The sequence below is a fragment of the Somniosus microcephalus genome, chromosome 1 (assembly GCF_052327205.1).
Source record: "Somniosus microcephalus isolate GS21.2 chromosome 1, FLI_Smic_1.0, whole genome shotgun sequence".
NCBI classification, from domain to species: Eukaryota; Metazoa; Chordata; class Chondrichthyes; order Squaliformes; family Somniosidae; genus Somniosus; species Somniosus microcephalus.
Genome location: NC_140987.1, coordinates 313,631,273 through 313,645,581, shown reverse-complemented (window position 1 = coordinate 313,645,581; position 14,309 = coordinate 313,631,273). Strand labels below are relative to the sequence as shown.

Here is a 14,309-nt window from a genome sequence, read left to right as displayed (position 1 = left end):
TAAAACAATATGTGTTTTAAAAGCAACGTTTTTTTTTAAAGACGCAGAAAGCAGGAAAAAGAAAGGAAAAGTTTGGAATCAAGATGGCGGCGACTCACCTCGGTTCAGAACGATAAGGCCCGCCCACACACGCACCGATTGGTCGACCATCAGGTCACCGAAGCGTAGGATTGGTCAATCGTCCCGTCACTCGACCATAGGAGGGCCCGGCCGCACGCGCCAGGAACCCACCGTACGATTGGTCGACCTCGACGTCACTCGATGCTAATGAGCGGATAATGAGCGGAATGTTGAACGTTTCTTGCAATTTTTGTCCGGCCGAAACGTAAATACGCTTAGGACGGTTCTGGAATCGTCAGCTTTCTTTCGATGTAACGCACGTGTAGGTACGCTCTATAACTTTCGAGTTAATTCAAGACAGACAGAAAGACAGACGGAATGACAGACAGAAGGATCCTTTTATATATATAGATAGATGTAACTAGTACAATGGAATGCTTACTCCCCACTCACTCCCACAATACAAGCATATAGTATAAAAGCGAAAAAATAAAAACAAGTATAAATAAAAACAATAAGCAAAAAGTATAGCAATAACAGTGCAAGTTGCTGGATATGATGAATAGTATAAAAAAGCCTCAATTACCACTGGAAATAATAGTAATGTAATATGATAAATATATGGTAATATAAGTATAAAAGATATATTTACATAAACATATAACCATAATATATGGGGCAGTGCGATTAGCAGTTCAGTAGGCGCACTGCCTGTGGCTAGAAACTGTTCTTAAACCTGCTGGTCCTGGTTCGGATGCTGCGGTACCAACGTCCGGACCGCAGGAGGGAGAACAGTTTGTGCCCAGGGTGATTGGGGTCCTGGATGATGGAGCGGGCCTTGTTCCGGCACCTGGTCTGGAAGATCTCCTCAATGGACGGAAGTGCGCACCCGATGATCTTTTCTGCCGTATTCACAACTCTCTGGATGGCTTTCTTGTTCTGTGCAGTGGTGTTACCATACCACACATTGACACCACTCGTCAAGACACTCTCTATGGTGCCGCGGTAAAAGTTCACAAGCCACTGTGTGCTTATGCCGCATTTCCTCAGGCACCGTAGAGGGTAAAGGTGCTGGTGTGCCTTCTTCAGCATAGCCTCAGTATTATGGTTCCAGGCCAGGTCAGCAGACCCAGGAATCGGAAGCAACTGATGACTTCCACTGGTGTCCCGTCTATGCTGATGGGGCGATGGTTCCCTCGGTGGCTTCTGAAGTCCACGATGAGCTCCTTAGTTTTACCAACGTTCAGGGCAAGGTTGTTGTCATTGCACCATCTCATCAGCTGGACTATCTCATCTCTGTACTCCATCTCGTCATCGTTGCTTATCAGGCCAATTACTGTGGTGTCGTCAGCAAACTTGATAATCTGGTTATTGCTGTGTATGGCTGTACAGTCATGTGTAAACAGAGAGTACAGCCAAGGACTGAGGCAGCAGCCTTGTGGCGCCCCGGTGTTGAGAACCAGAGTAGATGAGGTGTTGTTCCCTATTTTCACCACTTGAGGCCTACCAGTCAGGAAATCCAGAATCCAATTGCAGATGGGGGTGCCCAGGCCTAGGTCCCTCAATTTCAGGACCAGCTTGGAGGGAATAATAGTATTAAAAGCAGAACTGTAGTCAATGAACAACAGTCTGACGTAAGTGTCCCTCCTGTCTAGGTGTTCCAAAGCAGTGTGTAGTGTTAGGGAGATGGCATCGTCTACAGACCTGTTCGCCCTATATGCGAACTGGAACGGGTCCAAGGAATCGGATATGATGCTGCTTATGTGTGTCATGACCAGCTTTTCCAGGCACTTCATGGCTATAGATGTTAGAGCCACGGGACGATAGTCATTGAGGCCTGTTACCTTGGTCTTTTTAGGTAACGGCACAATTGTTGTCTCCTTGAAGCACACTGGTACAACAGACTGCTGCAGTGAGATGTTAAAAATGTCCGTGAACACAGGAGCCAGCTGGTCTGCGCAGGTCTTGAAGACACGGGGTGAAACCCCGTCTGGGTCGGCTGCCTTCCGTGCTTTCACCCTCCTGAAGGTTCTCCGGACCTCGGATTCAGTCAGCTGTAATGTGTAATCCTCTGGATGGCTGGGGGTTTTGATGGCCGGCTCAGTGTTCTCCCTCTCAAAGCGAGCATAAAAAGTATTCAGTTCATCTGGTAGGGAGGGATCGGTGTTGGTGACTCCCGCTGAGCTCCCCTTGTAGTTGGTGATGGCCCTTAGTCCCTGCCACATGCGTCTGGCGTCAGAGCCCCTGCCACACTGAGACTCTAGTTTGTTCTTATAGTCTCTTTTTGCTGCTTTGATAGCCTTTCTGAGGTCATACTTGGCCTTCTTGTAGAGTTCGGTGTCCCCTGATTTGAAAGCGGTACGCCGTTCTCTTAGTTTGTTGCGGATGTCTGAGTTCATCCATGGTTTGCAGTTAGGAAATAAACGGACAGTCTTGGTAGGAATGCATTCATCCGCCAGTCTGTTAATGTATCCAGTAACGTGGCCTGCGTACACATCCAGGTCTGGGTTCTTGAAAACACTCCAGTCCGTTATTTCCAACCCACCCTGCAGTTGTAGTTCTGTGTCCGCTGTCCAGCTTCGCACCGTTTTTACTGTTGTGGGTGTGCTCTTTAACTTCTGTTTATAAACAGGAAGTAGGAGTACGGAAATGTGGTCTGATTTGCCGAAGCCCGGCCGAGCAATGGCACGGTAGGCGTGCTTTATTGTTGTATAGCAGTGATCCAGAGTTTTTCCATTTCTTGTCGGACAGGAGATGTGTTGAAAGTATTTCGGCAATACTTTCTTTAAACTACAATGGTTGAAGTCTCCCGCAATGATAGGAACTGCCTCGGGATACCAGTTCTGAAGTTTACTGACCTCACTGTAAAGTTCACTCAGTGCAGCGTTTGCATCAGCTTGTGGCTGAATGTAGACTGCTGCCATGAGAATAGCAGAGATTTCCCTCGGTAAATAAAAAGGGCGACACTTAATTGTTAGTAGTTCTAAATTAGGTGAACAGTGTTGTGAAAGTACCTGGACATCTGTACACCAATTGTTGTTGATCAGGCAGCAGACACCCCCACCTCTGTTCTTCTATGGTATGGATTCTCTACACTCACTCCTTCATTCTTACTCAAACTCCACTTGTGTCCCTCATTGCAGGAAAAGAGAGCCCACAATAAGAGGGAAAGAGCGAGGACAGGAGGCGGGCCACCCTCAGTAGCCCAGCTCACCACTTCGGAGGAGGTGGCCCTGGAGATCGCCGGAGTGGAGGATGATTCGCAAGTGGGGGACGGACAGACGGACGCATCACAGCAAGCTGGTGACAGAATAGTTTAGCATCTCTCTCATTGACATTGCATGAGTGACTGATAATGATTCTGATGCTCTAACAGATTGACTTATGATCATCTGCACAATTCAATGTGCATGTAACCTTTACCTCACATCTCTAACTCTTTCCTTTACTCCCCCACAGGACCATCGAGAGCCCCCATCCCCACTGTCCAGGAGGAACAGCCTGAGCCTCAAGACTCCTCAGAGGAAGCTGCAACTTCTGAGGGCGTAGCATCAGCAGAATTCAGCGCACCCAGCACCAGCGCAGACACTCACACCTCAGTGGAACATCGCGAGATAGAGTAGTGTTGTCACCTGGTGTATCACAGATCACATGTGAACATCAGCAAATGGTGGAGACAGGGACAGCAGTGGAGAGTCCTCGTCGGAGGGCGCAGGACTCTGCCAACTCGGCTCAGCTGCATGTCGACTCTGTGCCTTCGGGTCCATCCAGAAGGAGAGCGGTGTTGGAACTCCAGGAACAGGTGCAGGAGTTTCTGGCAGGTTTTGTCTCCAGGGTCACTGCAAGTGTGGGGCAAATGGAGGAGTCCATCGCGAACATGAGCAGAGCCCTTGTGGAGGCATTGGCACATGAACGCATCACCATGGAAAGGATGGCAACCTCCGTGGAAAAGATGGCTATTTCCGTGGTAAGGCTGGCTACCACAGAGGAGAGGATGGCTACGGTAGAGGAGAGGATGGCTACGGCCATGGAGGAGCTTAGTTGCCAGGGTATTGAACACATGGTCATTGTTCAGAATAGACTGACATCTCTTGAGGAGCGATGGTCAGCTATTGCGCATAGAAACCAGACCTTCATGGAAGTCCTCTGGAGTAGTACTTACAGTGCAGAAACGGGTCCTCATGGCCCCCCTGAAGTGCAGCAAGGTGCTGGCAAGCCACTTGCTAGCTCTGATGTGGGGCTGACCCATGAGAGGGATGTTGGTGGCAGACAACCACGAATTGGGGGCTCCTCTCCAAGCGCTCACACGACCATTCCACGGCAAAGCCCTCGGTCAGAGCTCCATCAGAGTCCTCACCCAACTGAGATGGGCATCTCACACCCTGCACAGCCGCAGGAGCAGCAGACTGTTGCCGAGACCTCACAGGTTTGCAACTACAGAGGACGGCCGCCAAAGGTGTCAAGACAGGAGCAACAAAAAAGTGAGCAAGGGGCCTCCACATTTGCTGAAGCCACAGGGGAAGCACCACGTAGGAGCACTCGTAAGAGGAAGATAAAGCACAAATAGTCACAAGGGTAGTCACTTGGGTGTTCTGTTGTATTGATTTTTGACAAGCCATCCTTGAATTGTTATGGCAAAATGTTGAAGTTGTGGCCTGTGTCATTTCGCAAATGGGACTTCCACATTGAGGGCTTAGGGTGACTTGCAATTGTCAGTATGGTGGTCAGAGTGATAGGAACCCGTAGGTTCTTGTCCATTGTCGATGCTCTGGTAAGAAAGTGCAAGGCAAAAGTGTTTGATTGTGCAGGCTAAGCAAATCTGGCCAACATGAGTGCGTCCCTTGCATCCTGGGCAGCAATGTGGTCGCGCGCTAGCGCCTTCTGGCCTGTGCAGCTTCAGGTGGGTGAGCAGCAGCTTGGCGCTCCTGTTGTTGCTGCTGCTGTTGGTGCTGCTGTTGTTCAGGGTTCTGCTGCTGCCGTGGCTGGTCTTCGTCCAGAGGAAAGGAAATAAATGGTTCCCATGCTTCTGGTATATACCTCAGTTGAGGAAGCGCTCAGTCAAGGTGGGGAGAGGTGTTTCCCAGGAGGTCACACTGGAGATGGGTGTCAGGCTCCAAACTTCCACAACAATGAGTAGGCCTGCTAAATGTTCCCCCAGACCTGAGACAACAAAGTCCTGCCACCTGCAAATGATCATTGGTGAAAACTCCTTTTTAATGGTGGAGCTGCAGCTGTTAGTAAGCAATCCACTTGTGAGGCCGCCAGGATTAACTGGCGTGTTCCAGAGGAGACGTGCAGGACAGGGGAAAAGTGTTAAAATAAGAAAGGCCTCTCAAAATGGGATTATAGAGGCAATTAACTGGTTGTTAAGGGCCTTAAGGGCCTATCCCGCCTCTTGGAGGCGGGATGGAAATGGAGTCTGAAACCACGAATGTGGGAAAATTGCTCATAGGTGGGATGCAGGTGAGATCGGACCCACCCGCCATTTTTTGCGATTTTGACAACTCTCACGCCTCCAAATACGCCTCCTTGGGCCTGGTAAAATCGATGCCAAAGTATTTGTTTAATTTCTCTGCCATTTCCTTATTCCCCATTATAATTTCTCCTGTCTCAGCCTGTAAGGGACCCACATTTACTTTCGCTAATCTTTGCCTTTTTACTTACCTATGAAGCTTTTACAGTCTGTTTTTATGTCTCTCGCTAGTTTACTCTCACATTCTATTTTCCCTTTATCAATTTCTTCGTCCTCCTTTGCTGAATTCTAAAATCCTCTCAATCCTCAGGCTTACTACTTTATTTGGCAACATTATAAGCCTACTACTTTGATCTAATACTGCCCCTGAAATTCCATTCCCTACGGGTGTGTACGCGCTGTGTACTCACCCGTAGGGCCAACGGAAGTGCCGGTTTCACGCATGCACTGGAAACCGGAACTTCCGCTTTCTGAAGGGGTTCGCAGGTCAAATGCCTGCGCCGGAGAGGCAGCGCGTACGCCTGGAACTTCCGTTTTTTCCGAGGTTGGTGTAGTCCGGGTAAGTCGGTAGCAGCTGCGCCTGGAAAAGCAGGCACAAGGCCTGCTTTTAACAAGGTAAGAGGTGATACCTTTTTAAAAAAAACTTATTTATCATTTTAAAATACTTTAAAGAAAGGTAAATTTATTTTTAGCCCCTTTAAAAACGTTTAATTATTTTTTTCAAAAATTAAATTTTTGTTTAAAATAGTTAATTTATGTAATTTATAGTCATTTTAAAAATGTGATTAAAAAAAAAAATTATTTGAAGTTTCACTTAAGTTTTGAGGGTGATCTCTATTCATAGATTTGACAGCAGATTCCCTGCTCCGATTGGCTCCCCATGGCCCACGTGATCCCAGGGACGCTGCAAACTAGCTGTGCCCCTGGGATACGCATGCCCTGCACACCGGCAGTTTGAGGAGGCACATCAATGGAATTTTATGCCGGCCCAGAGCCCCGGTCAGTGCGGTTCATTTGTGCAGGTCGGGGGCTTACGCCCGCAGGGAGCCTCCGACCGGAATTTCTGGGCCGGAATATCTTCAACTTCTCTTGTTAGCCATGGTTGGACCACTTTTCCTGTGGGGTTTTTGTGCCTTAAAGGAATGTATATTTGTTGTAAATTACTTTTTAATTCTTTAAATGCTTCTCTACCGTCATACCTTTTAATGTTGTTTCCCAATCTACCTTAGTCAACTCGCCACTCATACCTGTGTAGTTTGCTTTGTTTAGATTTAAGACCCTAGTTTCAGATTTAACAAAATCACTTTTAAACTCAATATAAAATTATATCATATTGTGGTCACTCTTCCCTAAAGGCCCCTTTATTACAAGGTTATTAATTAACCCTTTCTTGTTGCACAATACTAGATCTGTTCTCCAGTTGGTTCCTCAACATACTGATATAGAAAACCATCTTGCATATGCTCCATGAATTCGTCCTCCACACTATTACTGCAAATTTGGTTTGCCCAGTCTGTATGTAGATTAAAGCCCCCATGATTACTATATTACCCTTGTTACATGCGCCTCTAATTTCCTGATTTATACTCTGCCCTACATTACAACTACTGTTTGGGGGCCTATAAACAAATCCCATCAATGTTTTCTGCCCCTTGCTGATTCTTAGCTCCACCCAAACTGATTCTACTTCTTGATTTTCGGAGCTAAGATCCTTTCTCTCTACTGTCTTTATCCCATCATTTATTATCCCTCCTCCTTTTCCAGTTCGCATATCTCTTCTAAAAGTTAACTATCCTGGAATATTTAGTTCCAAACCTTGGCCACATTGCAACCACGTCTCTATAAGATCAAACCTATTAATTTCTATCTGCGCTATTAATTCATCTATTTTGTTGCAAATGCTTTGCGCATTCAGATATAGTGACTTAAGCTTTGACTTATTTCTATTTTTCCCTGCTATCACCTTCGTCACTGATGCCTTTTTACCTTTGATACTCTCTCTGTCCCTTCCTGACCCACTCTGCTTATTTTTACCCAAAACTCTACTCCACTCCACTCTAGAGCCTTGACATTTCTCTCGCTGCTTTTTAATTTACTCTTTCCTGAATCCTCCCACCCCACCTTCATTAGTTTAAAGTCCTGTCTACTGCCTTAGTTATTCGGTTTGCCAAGTACTGGTCCCAGCCCGGTTTAAGTGGGGCCCGTCCCAACGGATTAGCTCCCTCTTTCTCCAGTACTGGTGCCAGTACCCCATAAACTGAAACCCCTTCCTCCCACACCACTCTTTGAGCCATGCATTTAAACCTCTAATCTGTTTGTCCCTATGCTAATTTGCACGTAACTCATGTAACAATCCAGAGATTATTATCTTTGAGGTTCTGCTTTTTAATTTGGATCCTAGCTCCTCAAACTCCCTCAGCAGAATCTCATTCTTATTTCTACCTATGTCATTGGTTCCTACGTGGAGCACGACAACTGGGTCCTCCCCCTCCCACTCCAAGTTCTCCACTAGCCGTGAGGAGATGTCTTTAACCCTGGCAGGCAACACAACCTTTGGAACTCCCGGTCACGGCTGCAGAGAACAGTATCTATCCCCCTGACTATACTGCCCCCTACCACAAATACATTCCTTTTCACTCCCTCCACTTGAATGGCCTCCTGCACCATGGTCAGCCTGCTCATCCATCCTACAGGCTTTTCCCTTATCTACACAGGCAGCAAGAACCTCATACCTGTTGGACAAGGGCAAAGGCTGAGGTTCCTCCAGCACTGCTCCTGGGGTCCCCTTACCTGCCTGAGTTGCAGTCACACCCTCCTGTCCCTGACCACTAACCAGACCTGTACCACTACCTAACCAAAGGGGTGTGAAAGCCTCCTGGATCAAAGTGTCCAGGTAACTCTCCCCATCCCTGATGCCCCACAATGGGCCAGAAATTCGTGTCCAAATGCGTGAGTACGGTCTGGGTACTCACGCATCTGGCCGGAGGAAATGCCGGCGTTCAGCATGCACAGCGCATGCGGGGAACGCCGGCATTTCCAGTCCTCTGAACGAAGGGGTTCAGAGGCACAGCGCGTGCGACTGCACAGGCAGCGCTTGCGCAGTGAACTTCGTCGATTTCATTCATGGATTCAGTGAGGGTAAGTCCTTACAAGTTACACTTGAAAAAAGCATGTGTAAAGTTGTTCCAAGGCTGCGGAGGAAGATATATTTTATCGTGGAGCTTCTGAAAGGCAATATTTTTGTTTGGGAAAGGGAGGGAAGTTATTTTAAGAAATTTTAAGTAAGTTTTAAAGTTTAAATTTTTTTTTTTTTTTTTAAACGGGTTTTCAGAACGGTAGGTAGAAGGAGCAATTGTGGCTGTGTGAATGGAATGTGAAAATGAGTGTTCTAAAATGAGTAATGTAACATTTCCAGCACTTTTAAGAAAGAAACTTTTCATCAGTAATAAGTAATTATGTATGTATGTCTGCATATATTCCTTTACGTATATGTATGTATGTTTTATATTCCTTTACTTATGTGTATGAATGTATGTTTTTAATTATGATTTTCCAATAAGTTACTTTCTCTGAAAGTCATAATTAAATAATACATTCATACACATAAGTAAAGGAATATATACATAACACGCAAAGGAATATATACAGACATACATACTTTCAGAAGCTCCACGATAAGAAATATCTTCCTCCGCAGCCTCTGGAGCAACTGTACCCATGCTTTTTTCATGTGTAAGTTGTAAGGACTTGACCTCACTGAAAGCATGAATGAAAGCGGCGAATTTTACTGCGCACGCGCTGCCTGTGCAGTCGCACGCGTTCTGCCTCTGAACCCCTTCGTTCAGAGGACAGGAAATGCCGGTTTTCCCCACATGCACTGTGCATGCTGAAAACCGGCATTTCCTCCGGCCAGACGCGTAAGTACCCCGACCGTACTCGCGCATTTGGAAGGGAATTACTGGGCCAACATTTTACATGTCAATAAAATGAAAAATTTAACAATTGCACGATTTGCCCCCTCGCATCTGCGACTGAGGGTCCAAGGAGGTGCATTGCGCAAGAGGTCATCGTCGTACGTATCCTCACACTGTTCCCTTTCGGGAACTGTATGAAGTGGTGGAAGGATTTATGGCCGTGATTAACGCTCATTCCGTGACCGTAACCATCTTTGAACCAGCCATTAGGGTGGTTAGTCCTATGGCGTGAGGGTTTTACGGGCTCCCACAACCCATCTGAGGGGGGGGGGGCCACCAACACCCACGGACGCAAGTATCCCGCTGGATGTCCACCCAGAATTTATAGTTGGAGCTCCGACTCCACTTGCCGGGACTGTCTGGAGTGGGGTTCGAAACCCTACTCCTTCTGGCCCAGCGGCAGGGATGCTTACTGCTACGCAAAAGGCCCACTCCGCACAAAAGGTGACACCCATACGTTTCCTGCGCCTTTTCCCTCCCCGTGACTGGAGCCCTATGCTGCCACTTGAAAGACCAAGCTATCATCTGCCCTTTTTGCGGCGCCTTTGACTTCTCATTACCAATGATGAGCAGGCGCTGCGCCTCCACCTCCTTGAGGAGATTGCTGAGGTCATCATCAGTTCAATTGTGAGTTCTTTTAATGCCGTGAATTGTGCTCATTCCAGCCATTTCACTTTGCTAATTGGATTGGGCCTTTGGCATAGCGGTAGGATCCCCGCCGCTGGGCCAGATCAGAGTAGGGTTTCGAACCCCGCTCCAGACAGTCCCGGCAAGTGGAGTCGGAGCTCCGGCTCTAAATTCTGGGTTGACATCCAGTGGGATATTTGCGTCCGTGGGTGTGGGTGGCCCCCCCTCCTTGTATAGCTTGTGGGAGCCCGTAAAACCCTCCCGCCATAGGACTAACCGCCCTAATGGCTGGTTCAAAGATGGTTACGGTCACGGAATGAGCGTTAATCATGGCCATAAATCCTTCCACTACTTCATACAGTTCCCCAAAGGGAACAGTGTGAAGACATGTATGATGACGACATTGCTAAATAAATAAATGGAATGAAAAAAATTCTTTTCGGGCTTTTAAAAGTCTTTAAATTGCTTTAATTCTGTTTAAAACTACTTCAGATTCTTCAAAATAATGTAAACGTTTTTAAAAGTTTATAAAAGTTACCAAAATCTTCAAAAAACTTCCAAAAACCTATTTAAAATGCTGCTTTGCGTGTAAAAATGCTTAGCAGCTTGGCAGAAACATTGGGGGCGTGTCCTGTTAAACTGAGACCTCAAGGGGCGTGTCTCAGTTGCACAGCGCGCTACAGGCTTCGCGCTGGCTGCACTCCTGGGCGGCGTGACGTCATAGGCTGCCCGGGATTCTTCTTTTTCAAAATCGAATTCCAGGCGTCCCTGGAGGTCAACGGCCAGCGTGTCGGGTAAGTGCATATCAGGGGCTTGCACGCGCGGCAAGCCCCCGATCTGAATTTCTGGCCCAATGTCTGCGCCTCAGACTCCAGCTCAAAAACTCTGAGCTGAAGTTCCTCAAGATGCAGGCAGTTACTGCAAACGTAGTTGTCCGAGATCACAGTGCTCTCCACAAACTCCCACATGCTGCAGTTGCAGCACACCACCTGCACTGCCATCCCTATATGAAATTGATTTATTTAATTAAATGTAATTACATTTGTAATTAGGTCACTTAGTTTACAGTGTAGTTTCCTAACTACGTACTTACTTGATCTAGATTAAGTTATGGGTAATGAAATTAAGTATCTACCTGTAACACAAGGCACTACAAGTAGTGTAGGCAAAAAGCAGCAACTCCCTTCCACTCTTCTTCGAATTCCCACTCTTTCCAAATTCCCAAATAAAACACACTGTTAAAGTACAGAAAATGCTGGAAATACTCAGCAGGTCAGGCAGCATTTGTAGAGAGAGAAACAAAAAATTAACGCTTTCCAGTTCTGACGAAGGGTCACATACCTGAATCGTTAACTCCGTTTCTCTCTCTACATATGCTGCCTGACCTACTGAGTATTTCCAGCATTTTCTGTTTTTATTTCAGATTTCCAGCATCCGCAGTATTTTGCTTTTGTATTACTGAGAACAGTACACTCTGTTTTAATCCCACTCTGTGCAGATATTGAGTCGCCTAAATCTAACCTTAGATTTAGAGCCAGGCCATTCAGGGGTAATGTCAGGAAGCATTTCTTCATACAAAGGGTAGTGGAAATCTGGGACTCTCTCCCACAAAGAGCTGTTGAAGCTGGGGGTCAATTGAAAATGTCAAAAATGAGATTGATAGATTTTTGTTTGGCAAGGTTATTAAGGGTTACGGAATCAAGGTGGGTAGATGGAGTTAAGATACAGATCAGTTATGATCTAATTGAATGGTGGAACAGGCTCAAACTGGCGAATAGCTTACTCCTGTTCTTATGTTTCCAATGTTCCAATAAGGTGCGGCCCAGTTCTCCTGCTTACCAGGACTTCTGTGCCTCCCAGCAATGTACAGTGATATGGGGGTAAACACACAAACATCACCAGCATGAGAGAGACTGTAATTTTGAAAGGATTTGTTTTGTATTGTGCAATCATTAAGTTTTTGTTACTAAACATTCAACGGCAACCTCACATGTTGCCACGCTCCTTTATTCTCCTGTACACATCCAACTAGATCAAGAAAGTTGAATTTACAAAGTGATCATTTAAATTTTATCACGCATTTTTACAACACGAAAAATTGACTTAGCTTGGCTATTAAGAGCAAATGTTGGAACTTATGTAAATTGTTGAATTTGAGAACGTTACATTTGAGAAGTGAACAAAAATATGTGTTAATATGTCCAAAACTGATTCACCTAGGATGGATCAGAAGAGCATTAGACTGTGTGCCATTGCATTTTAAAATCAATTCTCTGATTCAGACAGGTTCGTCCCAGATAACAGCAGAAAATGCTGGAAAAACTCAGGCGGCCAGGCAACATCCATGGAGAGAGAAACAGAGTTAACGTTTCAGGTCGAAACCCTTCTTCAGAACTGAGAAAAAAGCAGGAAATGAAACAGATTAAAAGGCCAGTTTGGGGGCTGAGAAATGGGGGAGGGGATGAAAGAACAAAAGGGAAGGCCCCAGCCTCCCTGAACCTGCAAACTGTTGACTGCCTAGAGACAGAACATTGCAGAGTGTAAGATTCTCAAAATTCACAGATCCCCCAAAGCTAGAAGAAAACCCTAAGGAAAATGACTTTGGACTCTTTCTAACAAGCTTCAGGATGATAAAATACGCATTGGGCCTAACAGAGGGAGATTCAAGGTTGGAAACCAAGATTTGGCATTTTAAAAGGCATGTTGGGCCTGTAAAGGGAGAAAAGGCTGCAACAGGGAATGGGATCAGCCTCTGTAAAGACAGTTTGGGTATTGGAGTAAATCAAATTGTCTGGGGAGCTGTGTAACCTCACTCAGCCCCTATCAGACATTAACATCCTAACAATCGACCCACGGAGGAGCAGTCCCCACCCAAAACACATGACCCATCTAAAACATGCATAATGCAAATCACCTACATAGAAATCTCGGGCTCAGACAGGAGACTCGAAACCTGAGTATAGCTATGACAATTAACTAGGAGCTCAACAGCTCATTGAATAATCAGTACAGCATCCCGGAACCATTTTACACATTTCTTATCAAGTTACCATTAATGAGCCCGCCCAAATCAAACAATAAACCGGGACTGATTTGGTGCGCAGATTAGAAGGCCCCTCAAAGTATAATTGAAGGTAGTTCTCTCTAGAAGCAACACACAAGAAGAAACTGGAGCATCGAGACGGGGCAGCATTCTACCATACACCCAAGTTCAACAGCTTCAGTGACCCAGGACATCATCGGACACATCGTGGCAACAAGAGCCTTATGAAACTACCAACAAAATATTACCACCAACCAACCTGGTAATATCGAGCCACCGCGATCAAAGAAAAATAACTCAGGAGAAAACCGAAGATTCAAAGGTTTTCCACTCTACAATCTATTCCTGACTTACCCCCGGGTAAGATTTTTACTTAAAAGGAACTCTAAACCATATCTCTACAGAAGAAAAGTGGGTACTCACCCCATAAATCCAAAACGCACCCTACTGCATCAGCGAACCCGTGAATACTGACCAGCAGTCGAAGTCCTCTACCGCGTCCGGGGTACGGCAGACACCGACCAACACATTCAATGAACCCCGAAACCGCGAACCAGCTCAACTGTCAAGGATTCGTTTGGTGAGCATTATCCCCGGTCCTCTAGAGTTCAATTTAGCTAGGAAGTGGGATTGGGAGGGGTGAGGTATTTTCTACTGTATTTCCCTCATATGTATTAAAATGTTCCCCATTTTTATTAGAGTATATAAGATTGTTATGTTGTATTTTCTTTCTTGAATAAAGATCAAAGTTTCTTGCACCAAAACCAGTTGTCTGCTGCACTTTTGTCACCGCCCCCCCCCCCAAATAAGCCCAAGGTCTAGAATCAAGGGAGTGGGAGCGATTCGAACCGCTCATAAGTCAGTGGTGAGGCTGACCCACACACCACCCCCTAACAAGAGGTACAGGCTGAGGCAGGTCAGGCTTGGTTTGTGAATGTTGGAAGATATTTTGCCTCCACCTCCCTATTAAAGATATACCAGCTCTGCTGCTCCTGATTGCGAACCAGTTACTCCTACTGCAAAGTGCATGTCAGCACTTGTGAGGACTAGTATGCTACTTATAGTTGAATAAGCTACTAACATTAAAACGTCAGGTTTACCCAATAAGAATGGCCATTTAGGCAATGAACTG

At 46.0% G+C, this 14,309-nt stretch overlaps 1 protein-coding gene across 1 annotated transcript in view; it reads right to left on the bottom strand.

Moving 5' to 3' along the window:
• LOC147124860 (SH2 domain-containing adapter protein B-like) overlaps positions 1 to 14,309 on the bottom strand; it is a 209,612-nt gene that overhangs the window by 54,254 nt on the left and 141,049 nt on the right. The window lies entirely within an intron of this gene.